The sequence below is a fragment of the Lygodium microphyllum genome, chromosome 9, assembly GCF_053477565.2.
Source record: "Lygodium microphyllum isolate KBCC chromosome 9, Lygodium_microphyllum_v1.1.10, whole genome shotgun sequence".
NCBI classification, from domain to species: Eukaryota; Viridiplantae; Streptophyta; class Polypodiopsida; order Schizaeales; family Lygodiaceae; genus Lygodium; species Lygodium microphyllum.
Genome location: NC_141143.1, coordinates 68392026 through 68411649, shown reverse-complemented (window position 1 = coordinate 68411649; position 19624 = coordinate 68392026).

Below are 19624 nucleotides of genomic sequence, written 5' to 3'. Positions count from 1 at the left end.
CCCATCGAGGTTCTCGACACCAAACAGCCCAATGGGACAGATGGCACATTGGCTAAGCTAGAAGACGGCTTCCGCTTTGGGCAATCAACGAAGAGATGAGTGATTCCGCACTCTGCACATCTTTGGTCAGCCCTGTCTCAGTTTTGTTGCTCCCGTTCAAGGCAGAGTGATGAGACATGACCTGGGTGACCACAAGTCCAACAGATGATTTGATCCTGCGTCTGCCCTCCTAGGCCTTTACCTCATTCTCTTTCTAATGCCATCACCGGTACTGGTCGATAATCCATGAGGACAGCGTTGCCCTCATCGTCATGCGAGACGTAAGGGCATATATAAGCTTCTTCCTCGTTTGGTTCTTCCACATAGTGGACAGGAGTATCACTCGGTGGATGGGTTATATAAGGGCCAGGCAGTCTAGGAATGCCTGTAGGGTTTATTTCCATCCTAGGAATAGCCGACTTAACGTCGTTAGGCGCAGGGAGGGCCAATGGGGCTCCCCTTCTGAAAAATGGTTGCGGCATGTTCCCTAGGTAAGGCTGGCCGTATGGTTGTGAGTATGGAAGTCTTCTTGGCAATCTACAATGCGCGACGTCATAACCAAACCTGCCGCAATTAGCGCAAGGTCTTGACCTAGGGTCTTGACACTCGACTGGCAAGTGGTTTCCGTCACAGTACATGCATTGGACGTGTGGGCGCGTTGGTCGTCTCAACATGTCTTGCAACTTGGCTAGTTCCATCTTAACGTCGGCCAACCTCGGTGGTCTTCCCCTTATCCTGGGATGATGAGACTGATTGCTCACTCGAGGCTGATGCTCTCTCTGAGCTTCGTGAGTTGATCTCTTCTAAGTTCACGCTTCTGGAGGTCCGCTCCTTCAGCTTATTATCAACTCTAATGGATTCCTCAAACACTCTAGCTAGCGTGTCTCGTTGCAAGCTCGAATTGCCTGCCAAAGCCTTATATAACTCCTCATCTTAAATTCTGCTGATGAATACAGTTGAAATTGCTCTTTCAGTCGGTCGCTCGCCCATAGGGATTCTCTTAAAGAGACTCCTCACACATGGGTTACGTAATCACAAATGTCCTCCTTCTCTTTTGGCTTGACATTCATCAAGCGTACTAGTAGATTATTAGAGTATCCGGGCTAGGCAAATCTCTTAATGAAGAGATCCTTGAGACCATCGAAGTTGGCTTGCTCTGTGGCATCTAAGCTCATATACCACATCCTACCCTTGTCGCCCAAGCAAAGCCCGAACGCTTGAGAGCGTTGAGTTAGGTCGTTGAGGTCATTGGCTTCGCAAACTTACTCGAACTGCTCAACAAAGCTATATGGATCATCATGGGGTTGATACTTATCAAGTTTCTTGGCAACAATAGGGATTTTTGATTGCCTCTCTGAGCCCTGGTTTGCTCCTAATCCTGCGAGCAACGTTGTCGCTAGTGCCGTGGCACTTTGCTCTACAGCCGTGTTATCGAGCATCCGCTTCATGAGAAGCTTGCTCAGCGTTAAGTCTCCTTCTAGTGCTCTCTCGTGGTCTGTTCGATTTCTACCAGCCAGGTTCAGTACCCGCTACACCTCTCGCAACTCCATGCTTTGCCTTTGGCTCCTAGCCTGCTAATCCCTATTGTATTCAGCCATGCTTTGCAATGCTTTGCGGGCTACTTTCTCTCCTCTTCTAGATCTGCAATGATAGCGTCTGTTGTTCTGCCGCGGTGCTCATACCAGGCATAAGCGTCATAATTGCTGACCAGCTCTGCTGAATAGCCTCTGGAAAGACTCCCAAGTCGAATTCCTCGTTAGGTCTGTGGTCTGAACTTTCTTCTGCCATTGTTGAATTCTCGTGCTCCACCAAGCTATCGATCAGGTTCAGTAGACTTGTCAAATCCACTTCGTCAACGCCCTTTGCTTGGTCCTACTTTGCGCGTTGGTGGTTTGTCTATGTCTTGGGTCCTTTCCTACTGGTGGGTTCCTTGAGTGGTTTATCTGGGTGAGTTCCTTCAATTATTGAATACAATCCTCAATTTATGGCCACTCAATGTGTGTGTCTTTTCCTGTGCACTTGTGCTCAATCAAGCTTTCAGTTTCCTTAAGTGTACTTCAAGTGCAAAAATTCAAGGTGAGTGCAGCAACCAATCTCTAGACGTCTTATGCACTCTCGCGTTGTTTCGGACCTAATAGGCTTGTTGCTCAATTTTCTGGCCGTCTTGGCAGGGTTTAAGGTTTCTCTAATATGTTGCCTCGTTTGTTTTTTGTCCAATCAGGCTTTACAACTCAGCGGTTTGCGTCTAAGTCTCTGGGTCTTGCAATTGCCTACTTCTGTTAGCCTGCTCTTATTTAGTCTTAGTCTGTCATCTCCTGGTTGTGAGCTCCTGTCAGAGTTTGACAGGAGACAGAGGAGCTCTGTCAGTGTGTTTTAAGGCTGCTTTAGTCAGCATGCAGCCTTGGGCATTTTACAGCCCAGATCTGGGCTATTTTTGGGGTGACTGCCCATTATTTTGGGCAGTCGGACCAGTTCTGGTCAGTCGGACCAGTTCTGGTCAGTCGGACCAGATCTGGCCATAGTCGGCCAGATCTGGCCAGGTCGGCCAGTTTTCTGGCTGGGGGCTATTTATAGCTACCCCCCAGTCAGTCCAGCATTTATGCTCTGCAGGTTCAGCACTGCTCCCTCCGTCTCCGTCTCCGGCATTGGTGCTGCCTCTGCTTCCAGTCTGTCCTGGTTCCCTCACTGACGCTCTGGGCTGCGTGCAGGGACTGTTCTGTCCATTCCAGTGTATTCAGCATTCATCTCAGTCAGTGCAGACTTTCTTCCTTCATTCTCTGCTTCCTCTCTCCACTCCTCTGTGTTCGTGTTCTTCTTTCGCTGCGCACTCTCACATGGTATCATCGCCTGATTGAGAGCACGGAGGATGAGAGAAATACCTTACTGTTGCTGCCCACATTTCCACAACAGCCAGGCGATTCCTTCAGGCGGCTGCCAACAGGTACATCCCAGCCAGGCGACTGCATCAGAAGGCTGTACAGCCTGCATTTGCTGTACACAGGGGCTGCCATGTCATCCAGTGATGCAGCAACCCTGCGTTTGCTGCCAGGCGACCTCTTCTGCTGCAGGGCGACCCTCCTCCAACTTGCGTTTTGTTGTTTTGCAGGTCGCTTCTACCCCGGCTGCTTCTATCCTGCAGGCGACCTCTGTCTGGGCAAGTTCTCGGTGCTGGTGGTCTCGATTCTGGTGTTCGACATCAGATCTATTTGCGTTTTGCAGATCCAGGTGTTTGTAGGCACTCTCTGGCTGCATCTTGGTGGTTGGTGACCACATTGTTGGTCCTATTTCGTCAGCGGCACAACTTTATTTGGTATTTTGCAGATTGGAAGATGTCTTACCAGTTTTCAGGCTTTGAAGACTCAGAGGATGAGCTTCTTTCTCATCATTCCTCTGAGCGGAGGCGGGACTATCATGAAGTTCGACATTGGGATGACCCTCCTCGCACTCGTCCTTCTTCAGTCCATGCATCTCAGAGGGTTCCATCTACTGCGAAGGTTTCTTCAGTGAAGACTGCATCAACAGTGCGGATGCCTTCCTTGATTCTCTCTATCCAGGTGCCGATTCTCCCTTCCTTTCTGAAGGAAGACAAGTTGGATGGTTCCAACTATTCCCTATGGTCATGCAAGGTGGCTTGCATCCTTGATACCTTTGATCTGTGGGATCTTGTTTCTTCGCCCATCGACCGACCCCCCGTGGATTCGTCCGATGGCACCTCTATGGACTGTGCAGCCTTATGGGATAGGCTCAACTCTCGAGCCCGTTTCTTTCTTTTTATGAGTCTCCATGATTCTGTTCTTGTACATGTTCACAGGTTAAAGACCGCGGCGGAAGTATGGACAAAGCTTGCGTCTTTGTATCAGCACAAGACATTTGCCCACAAGATTTCCCTGGAGAAGAAGTTGCGGATGCTCAGTCTTGATGGTTCTTCTTCCATGAAGGAGCACATCACGAAGATGGAGGATATGCGAGGCGAGCTTGCCTCTCTTGGTCGTCTGATATCGTCTGAGGATATGGCGATGATTCTGTTGACTCAGCTGCCATCACCCCGTTATGATGTCTTCTACACCAGCCTCATCACTACGAGAACCCGTGAGACTCTCCTATGGGAGGAGCTTTCCCCGCTTGTCTTGGAGCATGACGAGCGACTCAAAGAGGTGGGAGCCAGTGGCTCCACCAAGGCATTTACGGCTGCCACAGGTGGTGGCAAGAAGAAGAAACAAAAGAAGGAGAAGTCCAAGGACAAGAAGGAGGAAGATAAGAAGGATGCGAAGGAGAAGAAGCCCAAGTGTCCCCATTGTGGGAAGGGCACTCATCCCGAGGAGAAGTGTTGGCAGAAGTATCCCCATTTGAAGCCTAAGGAGAAGGACTCGAAGGCGGCCCCAGCCACAACAGAATCTGCGTTTGTGCATCTCTTTGTTGAGGAAGACACTGCCCTAGCTTCTACCACTCAGGAGAAGCCTTGGCTCATCGACAGTGGAGCATCTTCACATATGACCTTCCGTCAGGATTGGCTTCAGGATCTTCGTTCCAGAGGGGGTACAGTCACCATTGGTGACAATTCTACAGTTCCTGTTCATGGAGTGGGGACTTTACCTATGTTTTCTGACAGGCGGTCTTCCTCCGCTAAAGTTCTCTATGTGCCTGATTTGGGTTTTAACCTATTATCTGTGCATGGTCTTACTCAGTTAGGTACCCGAGTCATTTTTACTCAGGATGCAGTCACAGTGGAGGATGCTTCTACAGGTGATGCTCTTTGGACAGGTACACAGGAGGGTGGGCTTTATACGCTCACAGCCTTGGCTGCGCGGACTTCCCATGAGCTTGGGCTGCTCTGGCATGCTCGGTATGGTCATTTGAACCTCCATTCTCTTCGCCGGGCTTCTAGGAGAAAGATGGTGGAGGGACTTCCTGATTTCCCTCCTCTTCACACTTTGTGCCCTAGCTGCTTGAGGGGCAAGCAGCACAGGCAGCCTCACCCGCAGGTTGCTTCTAGGAGGGCTACTTCACCGCTTGAGTTGGTTCATACCGACCTTTGCGGACCTATGGGCATGGCCTCCCTTGGGAAGGCCAAGTATTTGATGCTGATTGTGGACGACTTTAGTCGTTATGTGTGGCCTTATTTCTTGGAGTACAAGAGCGAGGCGTACTCCCGTTTCTGTGAGTGGCAGGTGTTTGTGGAGACCCAAACAACTTCCAAAGTCCGTGGTGTTAGAGCTGATCATGGTGCAGAGTTCACTTCTCACCTTTTCTCTCAGTTTTGCAAGGATCATGGTATTCGGGTGGAGTATTCCCATCCGAACACACCATCAGAGAATGGTGTGGTGGAGCGTGCGAATCGGACCATGATTGAGATGGCCCGATCTATGCTGGAGCATAGGAGTCTTCCTCATTTCCTTTGGGGTGAGGCGGTGGCTACAGCGGTGCATATACGCAACCACTCTCCGACTTCGGCGTTACAGGACATGACTCCATATGAGGCTTTCTTTAGAAAGAAGCCTTCCGTGTCCCATTTTCGCATCTTTGGGTGCGATGCTTTTGTCCATGTGGACAAGAAGAAGAGGAAGACGAAGTTCGACTCTAAGTCGAGAAAGCTTATCTTCGTTGGTTATAGTACGACCACGAAGGGATATCGGCTCTACGACCCGATGACGCGGCAGGTTGAGGTGAGTAGGGATGTGATCTTTGATGAGGCTTCGGCCTCTGAGGATCCGATTGATGGTTCTATTTTCGATGTTTCTTCATCATCGACGGACCCCCCCCCCACCTTCTCTCCCTTCACTTCCTTCCAGGATCACCCTTAGCACCCCCCCTATTCCTCCTCCTCCTTTGGCTTCCCTTTCCCCTTTGGTGGATGTGCCTTCGTCTTCTACGAGCTCTTCTACCGCCTCTTCGGGATCTTCACGGGATATACAGCCTTCTTCAGATGCGGAGGATTTATCTTCACTCGGTGAGGGGGAGTCCCTCTCCGATTTGGGTGCTTTACAGGTTCCGGAGACCCCCCCGTCTCCCTCACAGAAGGAGTCTCTCAGGATTCCTTTATGGTATCGCCGGCTCATGCAGGATTCAGGTGTTACTCACTTTCCTGCTTCTTCTACAGGTCCTCGTCGATCAGCCTGTTTACAGGCCCAGCGAGACAGTTCACTATGTGTGAACTATGCTCTTATGTCACAGATTCTTCAAGATTCTGAGCCTTCCACTGTGGAGGAGGCTCTTGCACAGGATATTTGGAGACAAGCTATGCAGGCCGAGCTCGACTCCATCGAGCGAAACCATACGTGGGAGCTTGTACCGCGTCCCGCGAAACGGAAGGTGATTGGTGTGAAATGGGTCTTTAAGACCAAATATCTTGTAGATGGCTCCTTGGACAAGCATAAAGCTAGGCTTGTTGCCAAGGGTTTTGCCCAGCGTGCAGGGTTGGATTACTTTGAGACTTTTGCTCCTACAGCTAGGATGTCCACCATTCACGTGCTTTTGGCTCTTGCTGCTCACCACCGTTGGCCTATCTATCAGATGGACGTCAAGTCTGCTTTTCTAAATGGCGTTCTTGAGGAGGAGATTTATGTTTCACAGCCTCCTGGTTTTCTTGTGCAGGGGAAGGAGGATCATGTCTACAAGCTGCGGAAGGCTCTTTATGGCCTAAAGCAGGCTCCTCGTGCTTGGTACCAGCGGATTGACCGCTTCTTTCTACAGAGTGGCTTTGCGCGCTCCGCTTATGATCCCAACCTCTACTTACGGGTTGTGGATTCTCTTTCGATGTTCCTCATCTTGTATGTGAATGATCTTATCATTACAGGGAGTGACACTCATCAGGTGGAGCATACACGGTCCATTCTACAACAGGAGTTTGACATGACGGATCTAGGGATCCTTCACTTCTTTCTAGGTCTGGAGATCTATCAGATGGCACAGGGCATTTTTATCTCGCAGCACAGGTATATCTCTGAGCTTCTTTCGGAGTTTGATATGGCTGAGTGTCAGCCTATCTCATGCCCTATGGACCCTGAGTCCAAGCTTTTGACAGCTGGAGTTCCTCTTACCGATCCCACCCGTTACAGGTGCCTTGTCGGCTCTCTTATCTGGCTACTTCACACTCGGCCGGATATCTCCTTTGTGGTGGCTTTATTGTCTTCCTTTATGTAGACTCCTACCCAGGATCACTGGCAGGCGGCCTTGCGGGTTCTTCGCTATTTGCAGGGGACTCGATCCTTTGGGATCATGTATGGAGATGGGATTACCCTTTCTGGATGGAGTGATTCTGATTGGGCAGGTGATGTGGATTCGCGATGATCCACTACAGGTTATGCTTTCACCCTTGGATCTGGTGCTGTCTCTTGGAGCAGCAAGAAGCAGCCTACTGTGGCACTTTCTTCTACAGAGGCTGAGTATCGGGCCCTATGTTCGACCGCTATGGAGGCAGTTTGGCTCCGTCGCTTACTCGCGGAGATTGGCTTTTCCCAGACCGGACCTACGGAGCTGCGCGTGGATAACCAGAGTGCTCTTGCTCTGGCCAAGAACCCGGTGTTTCATGCTCGTACGAAGCACATTGAGGTTCAGTATCACTATGTTCGAGAGCGGATCGTGGATTCGGAGCTGGTGGTGGTCTATTATCCTACGGCGGCCAATGCAGCTGATCTCTTTACGAAGCCGTTGCCTCAGGCTTCTTTGCTTCATCACATGCGGTTCTTGGGTCTTCAGACTCTCCCAGGAGTTGAGAGGGGGTGTTAGCCTGCTCTTATTTAGTCTCAGTCTGTCATCTCCTGGTTGTGAGCTCCTGTCAGAGTCTGACAGGAAACAGAGGAGCTCTGTCAGTGTGTTTTTAGGCTGCTTTAGTCAGCATGCAGCCTTGGGCATTTTACAGCCCAGATCTGGGCTGTTTTTGGGGTGACTGCCCATTATTTTGGGCAGTCGAACCAGTTCTGGTCAGTCGGACCAGATCTGGCCATAGTCGGCCAGATCTGGCCAGGTCGGCGAGTTTAGCTGGTCGGCCAATTTTCTGGCTGGGGGATATTTATAGCTGCCCCCCAGTCAGTCCAGCATTTATGCTCTGCAGGTTCAGCACTGCTCCCTCCGTCTCCGTCTCCGGCATTGGTGCTGCCTCTGCTTCCAGTCTGTCCTGGTTCCCTCACTGACGCTCCGGGCTGCGTGCAGGGACTGTTCTGTCCATTCCAGTGTATTCAGCATTCATCTCAGTCAGTGCAGACTTTCTTCCTTCATTCTCTGCTTCCTCTCTCCACTCCTCTGTGTTCGTGTTCTTCTTTCACTGCGCACTCTCACAACTTCTAGCTGCTAAGCGGCTGCGCCCTACGATTTTTCCTATTCCGTGTGCCAGAATCAAGTTTTGAGTGTCCTAAGGGCTTTCGACAGTTTGTGTTGCTAAGTTCTAGCCAGGTCATGTCAAATTTCTGAAAATTTGATAAAAATCTACACTCTGCCCAACTGGTCCAAATTGCAAGATCCGAGTGGGTCACTCAGACAGGCCGAGGCGCATGGGCCGAGGGCCGAATTTGGGACTTGGACAAGGTGGGCTTGGACGGGCCGAGGAGCGGACTCGGACGAAGTCACTCGGACAGATTGGCTCGGACGGGCCGAGTAGTCAACTTGGACAAAGGAGCTCGGACGGGCTGAGGCAATCGGGCCGAGGGACGTGGGCCGAGGGTCGAGTTTGCCATGTGGCAGAGAACCAAATTGGTCCACGGCAATGGTAGACTCAGAGGGAGTGATTAGGATTTGGGCCGAGTGGGCCAAGGGCCGATTCTAAGACTCGGCCCAAAAGTGACCGTTCCGACGAGCCAATCGCGGCGCACGTCAACAATGTGAGTTTGATTTTGATCATTCCTTGTGATTTACTCAATCGTATCACACAAACCTCCAGATCCTACCTAAGGGGTAAGGGAAGGGATTCATATACCTGGGTAGAGTGGTGGGCTTGTCGTTGGTGCAATCGAATCGAATCGGGCAATAGCTCTCTCTCTCTCTCTCTCTCTCTCTCTCTCTCTCTCTCTCTCTCTCTCTCTCTCTCTCTCTCTCTCTCTCTCTCTCTCTCTCAAATGGTTGCAAATCAGCTCTCCCTTGGCCTTTTGGCTCTTATACCCCTTCCCGGGTATAGTGTTGGTGCCCCCAATCACTCATTTGTCGATCTTAGGTATCACAAGTGAGCTTTTTGCCATTTTTTGCACGATTTTTGCCATGTTTTGCCATGTTTTGCAACAGTAAACCCTACCCTTCTCCGGTGTGATTTCCTAATCCTAACCTACTCTAAATGCATCCTAACCTACTCTAAATGCAACAAGAATCAAAAGCAAAACACTGAAATGATTTCTCCATGTTTCCCAATCATCAAACGAACAAAATAACCCAAAATACTTACTTGTTTTGAAGATCAAAAACACCCAAACTTCCTACCTATCTCAAGCTCCGTTTCGGGAATGAATCCCTTATTCCGATGCTCGATATGAGGCGCACAAGTGCTCAAGCTTGAATCCGTGGTCCCGGCAACGAAACCAAAATGTGGGAGCTTTTGCTCAACTGCCAAGACCCACTGACCGCTTATTGTTTCAAGCGTTCCAAGCAAGGTCTAATGGCTATCTCTCACCTAGCCGACGCGCCGTCGATCCTATGAGTGTAGTGAGCTTACCTGAGTGCCGATATGAGTTGCCTCCCCTCTCACACACGCCGATAGCTCAACGATCCTAGATGCAAGCTCAAGCATCCTCAAGCCTCCTCCACCTCCAAGCTCCATCCTCCATAGCCGCGCGCGCAAGAAGAGAGAAGAGAAGAGAAGAAGAGAAGAGGAGATGGTGAAGAGCTTCACCCTCTTGATTCCTTACTCTCACACACTCACTCCCTTACACTCTCACACTCCCTCTCTCAAGAGCACACACAAGCAAGAAGATGAGAAGGAGAGAAGAAGAAGAAGACTCTTGTTGCCACACACCAAAGAATGAGCTCTTATTCACTTTTTAAACTTTTTATATACAAACCCTAAAATCCCATGGGCACCCATCCCTTTTTTACATGACCAGTCATTGTGGCAAGGTCCTTTTTTCCATTTACCTCTTCTAGCCTTATGCCTCTAGCCTACACCCATCTAGTATTTTACAATTGGCACAGGAGGGAGCCTGGCGCTCTTTTACAAGAGTTTTTCGAGTTTTTTGAGGCGCCTTTTCATTTAAAGTTACGCTTTTTGCCCTGGTTTATCTTTAGAGGCCGCATGCATGTCTTTGCTCTTTTTCCATCTTCCTTTTGCTTTTTCCTTCATTTTTCTGCCATCTCGACTTGGGGTTAACAATTAGGCAAGTCTAGAAAGGGCCAAAGGTTGACGATCCTAACATGTCATTATTAGAGCCCAACCAGTGTCGTTTAGGGCATCAGAGTTGAGACTTTACACTATGGGAAGAGGGGTTGACACGCATCACTCCCCCTTGTTTCTTACTCTCTTTAAACCAAGTGCAGAAATGGTTTCCTTCAGCCTTAAGGATGATAGCAATGCAGTTCCCTTAGATGCTAACACTAGATGGCTAATATAGCATATAACTTAAGTTCATGTTTTTATGTTATTCCTTGTGGGGTTGAGGTGGAGCTTCCCCTACAGGGTAGACTCAAATAGCTCAAGATTATGAATGTTCGATTATTCAATCGAGTTCCAAGAAACCGTGGTCTTGTTTAGTTCTAAGATGGACTGCTAAAATACGTGCTATTGATATTTGTTCAAGTAGGCATGTTACACATAGAGGCTCTACCTCATGAGAAGTTCAATTTTTTTCACAAAGCTTTGGGCTTACTTCCCTTTGTCAATAGATCATAATCCTCTAGGCTTGGCACTTCCCTATATATGAGTACCAACTCTTGTTTAGAGCATCACTCCTAGGAGGGGTTGGTTACCATATTTTGGTAATGATATGTGTGAATACACTTGGGACCATCAGGTCAATTTTTTTTCTCTAGGAGATTCCCCTCCCCCCCCCCCCCCCGACCTTATATACGTCTACTCCATTCTAGGGCATATTTACTTAGTCTTGTAAATATTATATATTGATTCCTCTCAATACACTTTATGTTGTGTGCTCTCAAGCTTTTTCTTCTTCTTCATATCCATGTCTATTCTTACAACCATTTCTTAAGCAATGGGAGTGGTTATCATATTTAGGGCACAAACCCTAGCAAGTAACATCAGGAAGCAACGAAGAGGATCATGAGATACTTGAATGGTATAAGAGCTATGTGCATTTGCTTGATAGGGAGTATATAATTGTCCTTGGATTTGAAGATATTAATTTTTCATGGAACATAGACTACATGAAGTCTACAATAGGATTTGTTTTCGTGCGATCTATGTTACTGCCACTAACGTAGTAACATATTTACGGCTCACTCATCTAGTGGGAGATTGGGATGGGGTAAAGGCCAATTGTTTCCAAATATTCGGAGGATACCCTTGTATATTTACACATTGTACCTTTATATATAAGTTAAGATAATTAAGAATAAGGGTGATCTTAGTACTAATGAGCTCAGATTCTTCTCTCTCTTGTGCTCTCTTGCTCTCTCATGCTTATGATACCTCATTCTACCACACTATTTTGTGTTGAGATGGCAAGCTCAACACGTGCGGACATTGATGATGGACTACCTAGCTAGATGAGTCCGCACGTCTACACTTAGCACGTTGGTGGTCATTATGATACTCACATGGCCATTGACTCATCACTTATTATATTCAGTTTGTTTACACCTACCTACAACTGGCAAAGATATAGTGCTAGTCAATTAATATAGTCGGTTATGCATTGTTTGACTTAGAAGGCCACTTTCCTTTATATTGTATCTTATATATACTTTTGTGTACATTGTATAGTGTGTGGAAGAAGAAGAAAAATTAGCAAGAAAACTTTTTGGCCTCCATCTCTCTTCTTGTGTTCTTGAGTGAGCTTCCTCTTGTGTATACTGTGTATACAATGTGTGTTTGGCATAACAGCTCAAGCAAGTTCCCCCACCACGCGATTCTTGACATGGTATTAGAGCCGCGCCACTGAGAGAGGCCTGATTTTGAAGGCTGAAGTGAAGGACAAGAATCAAGGTTCGAGCAAGCAAGCAACGGGTAAGAAGCTCTCCCATTCTTCCACTCTCTCTCTTGGATAGTGCCTGTGGAGGCACCGGAAGTAGGGTCGAGCAAAAATCTCAGATTACTGTGAGGTTTGGTGTGCGAGCAAATCACTGTATATTCTGCAAACAAGCCCTTCAGGGCTTATAAGTAATTATTTTGGGCGTATGAGGCCATTTCAGGCCCCATTTTAGAGCCGCAAGGTTACAAACAACAGTTTCAGGGTACACTGTGATTTCGGTTGTATTGACCCAAAGTGGTTGCACAGGTTACAGATTGCGAATCTATAATTTTTGAGGTGTTTGTAGGAAGCAAACATAAGGTTTATCTACAAACAGGTTGCAGATTACACGTACTATTGAGCAATAAGGTTGCTTGGTGTATTGCTGTGCACGTGTTGTGAAAGATTGCAGAAGACTAGCTTGCTATGTTGTATCCTTGTTTGTGATAATGGCAGAGAACAGTGGAAATCCCATTATTAAGAAGCTCTACAAGAACAACTACCCTTCATGGAAGTTTCATGTGACGAACTTTCTCATTGGAAAGGGTCTTTATGAGTTTGTTTCAGGTGAAGAAAATGAGCCAGAGCTGCATATCCCTCCGACTGTAGATGAGTTAAAAGCATGGAAAGAGTGGAATGCAAAAGACAAAAAGGTGATGTACTGGCTATCTACAGTCATTGATAATACTATATTGGGACATCTCAAGAATGCAAAAATTTCACATGCAGCTTGGACAATTTTTGAGAGCATGTTTTCAGTAAATACAAAGGCACAAAAGATTCAACTCAAGCAAGAGTTGAATGCCTTGAAGAAAGGGAAAATGTATGTCAATGAGTATGTGTTGAAGGTGAGGAGCATTGCAAATGCTTTAGCAGCGATTGATGTAATGTCTGATGATGATGATTTGGTTTCATCCACTCTGAGTGGCCTTAACAATGAAAAGGCATGGAAATCATTCGTTACTTCAGTATATGTATAGAAGCCATTTCCAGATTTTGATGAGCTGATCTCTCTCATGATTACTGAAGAGATCAATATGCAGGGTGATTCGTCTGAAAGAAATGGTGAACAAGTCTAAGAATTTTACTCAAGTTTAGGAAGGGGGTAGATCCTCTTCGAGAGGCTGTGGTATGGAACGTGCTGGCAATAACCAGCAAAAAAGGTTCAATCAACAGTTTGGTGAAATGCAGGTTTCTGGAGGCAGAGGAAACTTTAGAGGCAGGGGGAGCTCTAGAGGAAGAGGTGGATGGCAGAATAGAGGCTCTGAAAATTCTGCTATTGTTTGCCATTATTGTGGCAAAATAGAACATATTGTAGCCAATTGTTATGCTAAGAAGGATGATATTCGATGTGGTAAATTGCAGCAAGGAAACTATGCATCGTCTTCACGACAGAATGAAGACAAGAATGAGCGTCTGTTTGTTATGCAGCATATGATGAATGCAGTTACAGGAAAGGGGACACATGATGATGTATGGTATGTCAATTCAGGTGCATGTAATCATATGACCAGTCATGTTGAATGGTTTGGAGAGATGCAGGACTTACAAAATCCAGGTTATGTGCAGACGGGTGATGATTCATGCCATCCAATTTCACACATTGGAAAGGTTCTCTTGTCCTTGTATGATGGTCAGACAAAGATTCTGACATATGTATTACATGTGCCTTCAATTACAAAGAATCTAGTGCCTGTTGGCCAAATGGTAGAGTAGGGGTTGCATGTCCGATTCAATGCAAAAGGTTATTTTGTAGAAGACTTTAATGATAAGTGCAGGTTGGTCGCAAAAGGAAGTAGAGTTGGCCGAATGTTCACTTTAGATGCTAGAATTCCTGCAATGGATGCTGCTATGTATGCTAAAGAAAAAGGAGTAGTTGCATATATTAAAATATGGCATAAACGTATTGGGCATGCAAATGTCCAAAGGCTGAAATTAATGCAATCCAGAGGATTGGTTACAGGGTTGCCTTCTTTTAGAGTTGCAGAATTGCATAAAGTCTATGAAGCATGCTAGTTTGGTAAGCATGTAAGACAACCCTTCTCGCATGACAAAGAAGTGAGTAGAAAAATACTTGATGTAGTGCACACATATGTTTGGGGGCCTACATAAAATGTATCTCTTGATGGCAGCAAATACTTTGTCACATTTATTGATGACTATTCAAAGAAGCTATGGGTATACTTCACGAAGGAAAAGAGTGATGTGTTTGAGCACTTCAAATCTTTTAAGGCAGCCGTTGAAATAGAAACAGGCTTAAAAGTGCTTGAGATCAGATGGAGGGGGAGAGTACCTCTCTAATGAGTTCAGTGGCTTCTTGAGGACTCATGGGATAAAGAGGCAATTTACTTACAGATATACCCCACAGCAAAATGGTGTTGCAGAAAGAAAAAACATGCATATTGCGGAAGTTGCACGGGCATTAATGGCTGAAAAGAATATGCCCAAACATTTTTTGTCTGAGACTGTCCATATTGTTGTTTACATTATGAACAAAACTCCCACATCTGCAGTTCATGGGATGACTCCTAAAGAATGCTTTACTGGCAAGAAGCCTGATGTATCGCACTTGAAGGTATTTGGTTGTGTTGCATACGTTCATGTGCCAGATGAGCTACGGAAGAAGCTTGATCCGAAGGCAGAAAAATGTGTTTTTATTGGATACTCTTTAGAGCAGAAAGGGTATCACTGTTATAACCCTGTCACAGGTGAGTTTAGAGTGAGCAAGGATGTTATCTTTGATGAGATGGGAAGGTGGTATACACTTGCTAGTGATGTTTTGGATTATGAGAATGATCAGGACAGCTATGTGCAGAAAGATAAACTAGAATCACGGAGTCTTAGTGGACCAAAAACATCATCTGGTACTACACCTACAGTGAGCCCTTGGTTTGGGAGACTAAGGAGTAGCCCCACATCTTCAAGTGGATCTATAAGTATCGCAGGAGGGAATGACAAAGGAAAGAAGAAAGTGTTGGATGGTAATGATGCATCTACCAGTCATTTGGGATTTTATAGAGATTATAGTGGTTCGCAGAGTTTGGATGATGAGCTTGGCATTCCTTCAGTCAAGACGCCAGGTGTACAGAGAGCTCATAGTAATGTAAAGGCTCCATTGAGTGATCCAGTGGTACGCAGATCTAGCAAGGTCAGATACCCTGTTAAAAGATTTGGTTTTGAAGGTTATGCAGCTCACCATTATGCCTATATGGTGAAACTAGTTGAGGATGTTGAGCCCACTTGTTTTGAGGATGCTGCTGGTCATGCTCATTGGGATGCAGCAATGGATGAGGAAATGGCTTCATTAGAAGCCAATAAGACTTGGGATTTGGTACCCTTACCTAAGGGTAAGAAAGCTATTGGTTGTAAGTGGGTTTACAAAGTCAAGCATAATGCAGATGTTTCAGTTAGCAGGTATAAGGCTAGGTTGGTTGCAAAAGGCTGTGCTCAAACATATGGCATAGATCATGAAGAGACATTCAGTCCAGTTGCTAGGATGGCAACTATTAGGTGTGTGATTGCCTTGGCAGCAGCCAAAGGTTGGAGTTTGCAGCAAATGGATGTTAAGAATGCCTTCTTGCATGGTGAATTGCAAGAAGAAGTGTATATGGAGCAGCCAGCAGGTTATGAGGATTTAGAACATCCCACATATGTGTGCAAGTTAAAGAAGATGCTCTATGGGCTGAAGCAAGCACCTAGAGCATGGTCTGACAAGATTGGAGAGTATCTTGTCAATATTGGATTTTGTACTTTTTATGCTGATCACTCGCTTTATGTGAGAAAGGGAAATGCAGGTTTGGTCATCATAGTCATCTATGTGGATGACTTGATTATTACAGGTGACAGTGACACTGGGATTGCTGAAGTTAAGGGCTTCTTGAAGAAGAAGTTTGAGATGAAAGATTTGGGTGAGCTGAGATACTTTCTTAGTATTGAGGTGATCAGATGTGATGATGGTATATGGCTATCCCAAAGGCAGTATGGCTTGGATATGTTATCCAAGTATGGTATGACAGCATGTAAGCCTCTTTCAGTACCATTGGAGCAAAATGTGAAGTTGAGTGTTGACGTTGGGGATGAGATAGAAGACCCTACCATGGAGAAAACAAGAATTGGAAACATTTTGAATAATAGGAAAAAAAATCATTCTTGAGAGCTTTTTTGCATTCAAAATTGGGAAGGTCATGTTTTCATTCTAAAATGAAACTTTTTTTAAAATAACTTGGATTCAAAAATTGGGAGGTCAAAATTTCATTCTAAACTAAGATTGCATGACGTGTTTACTTATTCATAAGAATAGAGTTCAAGTGCAACTAAACATTGCTTTTTTATGCTAGTAGAATTCAAGTACTTATTGGAAAAGTATAAGTACACTGCATTAGGAAAATCATGTCGAGAGGAATCCTTATATAGAAAATCTCCAACTAGGACCAATTGTTATGATCCTACTCCATTCTACAAAGATTCATGACCACTTAAAACTTTTTGATGAAGTATCATCACTTGTAGCAATGACTCATTTTCCATTATAATTTTGTTGGAAGAATTTGCTATGTTTCTTATGAAGCTAGAAGCCCATCTTACCCTTTGAAGGGAAGAAACACTTGGTTTCATTGTTATCTATTAAAAAGGGGATGGACCTAGTAGGTTTGGGCCAAAATTTGATGCTACCAATTTTTGAAATTGCATACTGACAAGGAGTATTTCTCATTTGTTGGTAAGGATTTTAAGTTCACATTTAAATAATTTGTATTGTACACATCTACAAAGAAGTCTCAAAAAATTTATGAGCCAATTCCATCTAGCATTGGCAAAAATGATATCTAAGTGATACACCCCACCGTTAACCACAAGTTTTTGTTACATTTTTGTAGCCTCCAAGTTATTTAGAACTAGTATTGCCACACTGGGGATTCTTCTACTAACAAGTAGTGATTTTTCTTTAAATGCTAATAATATTTTCCCTTGTACATTTTTATGGCAATAGAGAAGCCCAAAAATAAGGGAAAGTGTAGCGGACAAAGAAGTAGACATGAGAAATTTATCATCCACATCTTGTATTTTCTTGTATCATGTCTCTTTTGGTTGTAGAACTCAAAGTTTGAATAAAATTCTCAATATTTTTGGGCAACATCTTTGAGCAGGTCTTTCAAGATGCCAATGTATATTATCTAAAGAGTATTTTTAAGATGTCTTTGTAATAGTATAGACCATTTCTTTGGGTCAAGTCCCCCATAAAAACTTGTCATGGTCAATAATAGTTTTGATAAATTTACTCATCTTTGATAAATGAGAACATCACCTAAACCATTAAAGAGCAAGTGGTCATATCTAACCCAAAATTTTCAAATCTTGTGTGTTACACAAGGACCATTCTTAACAAGTATAATCATAAGGTTAAGAGATGGATATCGTGAAACTATAATCTCCACATCGATAGAAAAGAGTGTAAAGATACTCTTTGAAAACAAAATAATTGGGATGATGGATAGAACTCTCTCTCTCTTTACCTCCATATCATATTAATAACAAAGTATTAATATAATTGACAAACCAATGATAACTCCTCCAAGTTTAAGAACTTATATAAACTGTTTACAATAGTTGTGTGTATATGACAAAGAAAGATAAAAGAAAAACCATGGTATAAAGCTTGCCAACCTTAGGTTACTTACCAATATAATGTGACTACATCCAATTTCATATGATCACTACAAGTAATAGAGATCTAACATCATTCATGATTCATGAATCTAAAACCAACTCAAATCCCAAGGGAGTATTCTGAAAAGAAAGTGCAATATATACAAACCTCACACCATAAAGCCTTAGGACATTTAGCATCCTCACCTACTCATCTACACCCATCCATCAAAATCCAAAAAAATATAAAAAAAGAGCCACATTATCGTGAATACAAAGGATTCCTTATTGATATATCTTGTGTGCCTTTCTGTTGTGCCATTTATGTGCCTCATGACAGATTATGACTCAAAGTCATTATACTTGGTATCAGAGCAACTCTAATGTGGAGCATACTAGCTCAAGAGGGAAGTAGACTCATGGATGTAAAGGAGATCCTACCATAACACATCACGCAACGCATTCAATGACCTTGACACGACACGACACGCCATGTCACAACAAACCCCTCTCAAAATGACTTGGAGAGAGCTCAAGCTATGGAAGGACACTTTCTTTGAAGAGGAGGATGAGATATACCATTGACTCAAGATCACATACAAGAAGAAGCTGTGGCTCAACTTGATTCAGCAAACCAAGAATACCATCAAAGCACTAGAGAAGACCCACAAAGGAATAGATGTGTTGTGCAACTTGGAAGAGAAGGTCGAAGAGCTATTACCAACTGTTCATGATGTGAGAGAGAGAGAGAGAGAGAGAGAGAGAGAGAGAGAGGCCCAAGCTATGGCAAGCGAAAATGGCCTGAAACCTTGACATGGAGCTACAAGGAGAAATCATATTGAGGTAAGACTGGAAAACTGTCTCTAGATTTGAAGAAGTAAAGGAGCGAGCTAAACCATACTTAAAGTAGATGAGAGCCGAAAGAGTCCAAGAGCTAAAGAATGAAGTGAAGCCAACCAAAGAACAGAAGAGCCAAGAAAATAAGAAACATGTGATAAAATAAGAATAATTCTAGTCAAATAAAGCTGAAGAAAATGGCAAGGGAAAGGATGAGCTCAGTCCCCAATCTTGGAACACCTCATCCCCAACAAGGAGCCAGTTGCTACTACCTCGACTACTACCAAGAAGGCTACACCTAAGATCAATACCTCTACAATGAATACCCCTTTGAAGAAGATGGATACTACTACCCCAAAGATTTTCCCATCGACTAGCACCTAGAAGGAGATTACCTCTATACCGACTACCCCTCTCCCAAAGAATGCCAATCGAAAGGCAATCAAGAAGAAAAAGAAAAGATAGAGTATCATGTGAAGGGAGAATGATGAGAATGGATGTGAGTTCAAAGATAAAAAAATATTATGATGGAATTAGGATAAAAAAATAAGATGAAAATAGGTGGACATGTTAGAAAGATGAGCCCTACCACAAGCTACAACACAATTGAAAGAAGAACTTATCTTAGAAAAAATAGAGTTTGAGAAAGGGGAGGATAAGCTCAATCTTGATCTTGAAACACCTCTATCCATTGAGATCAAGGGTGAGACCAAGATGGTGCCCTTCTATGAGGCACGAATGCCTTTGATGAAGATGATAATGAGAAAGTAGATGAGGAAATAGACTTAGAATATGAGAATGAAAGGGTAAGAGCACCTTGGATAGGGTGTCCGCTACATGGTGCCAACACTTCAACATTAGAAGAGGAGTTAGGAAAAGAAGAAGAGAATAAGATGAAGTTAAAATAAAAAGAAGAAAAAAAGGGAGAGGATAAACTCAGCCCAAATCTTGGAACACCTCTACCCTAACCCCCCGAAAAAGAAGAGTAGGGTGAGGATGAGCTT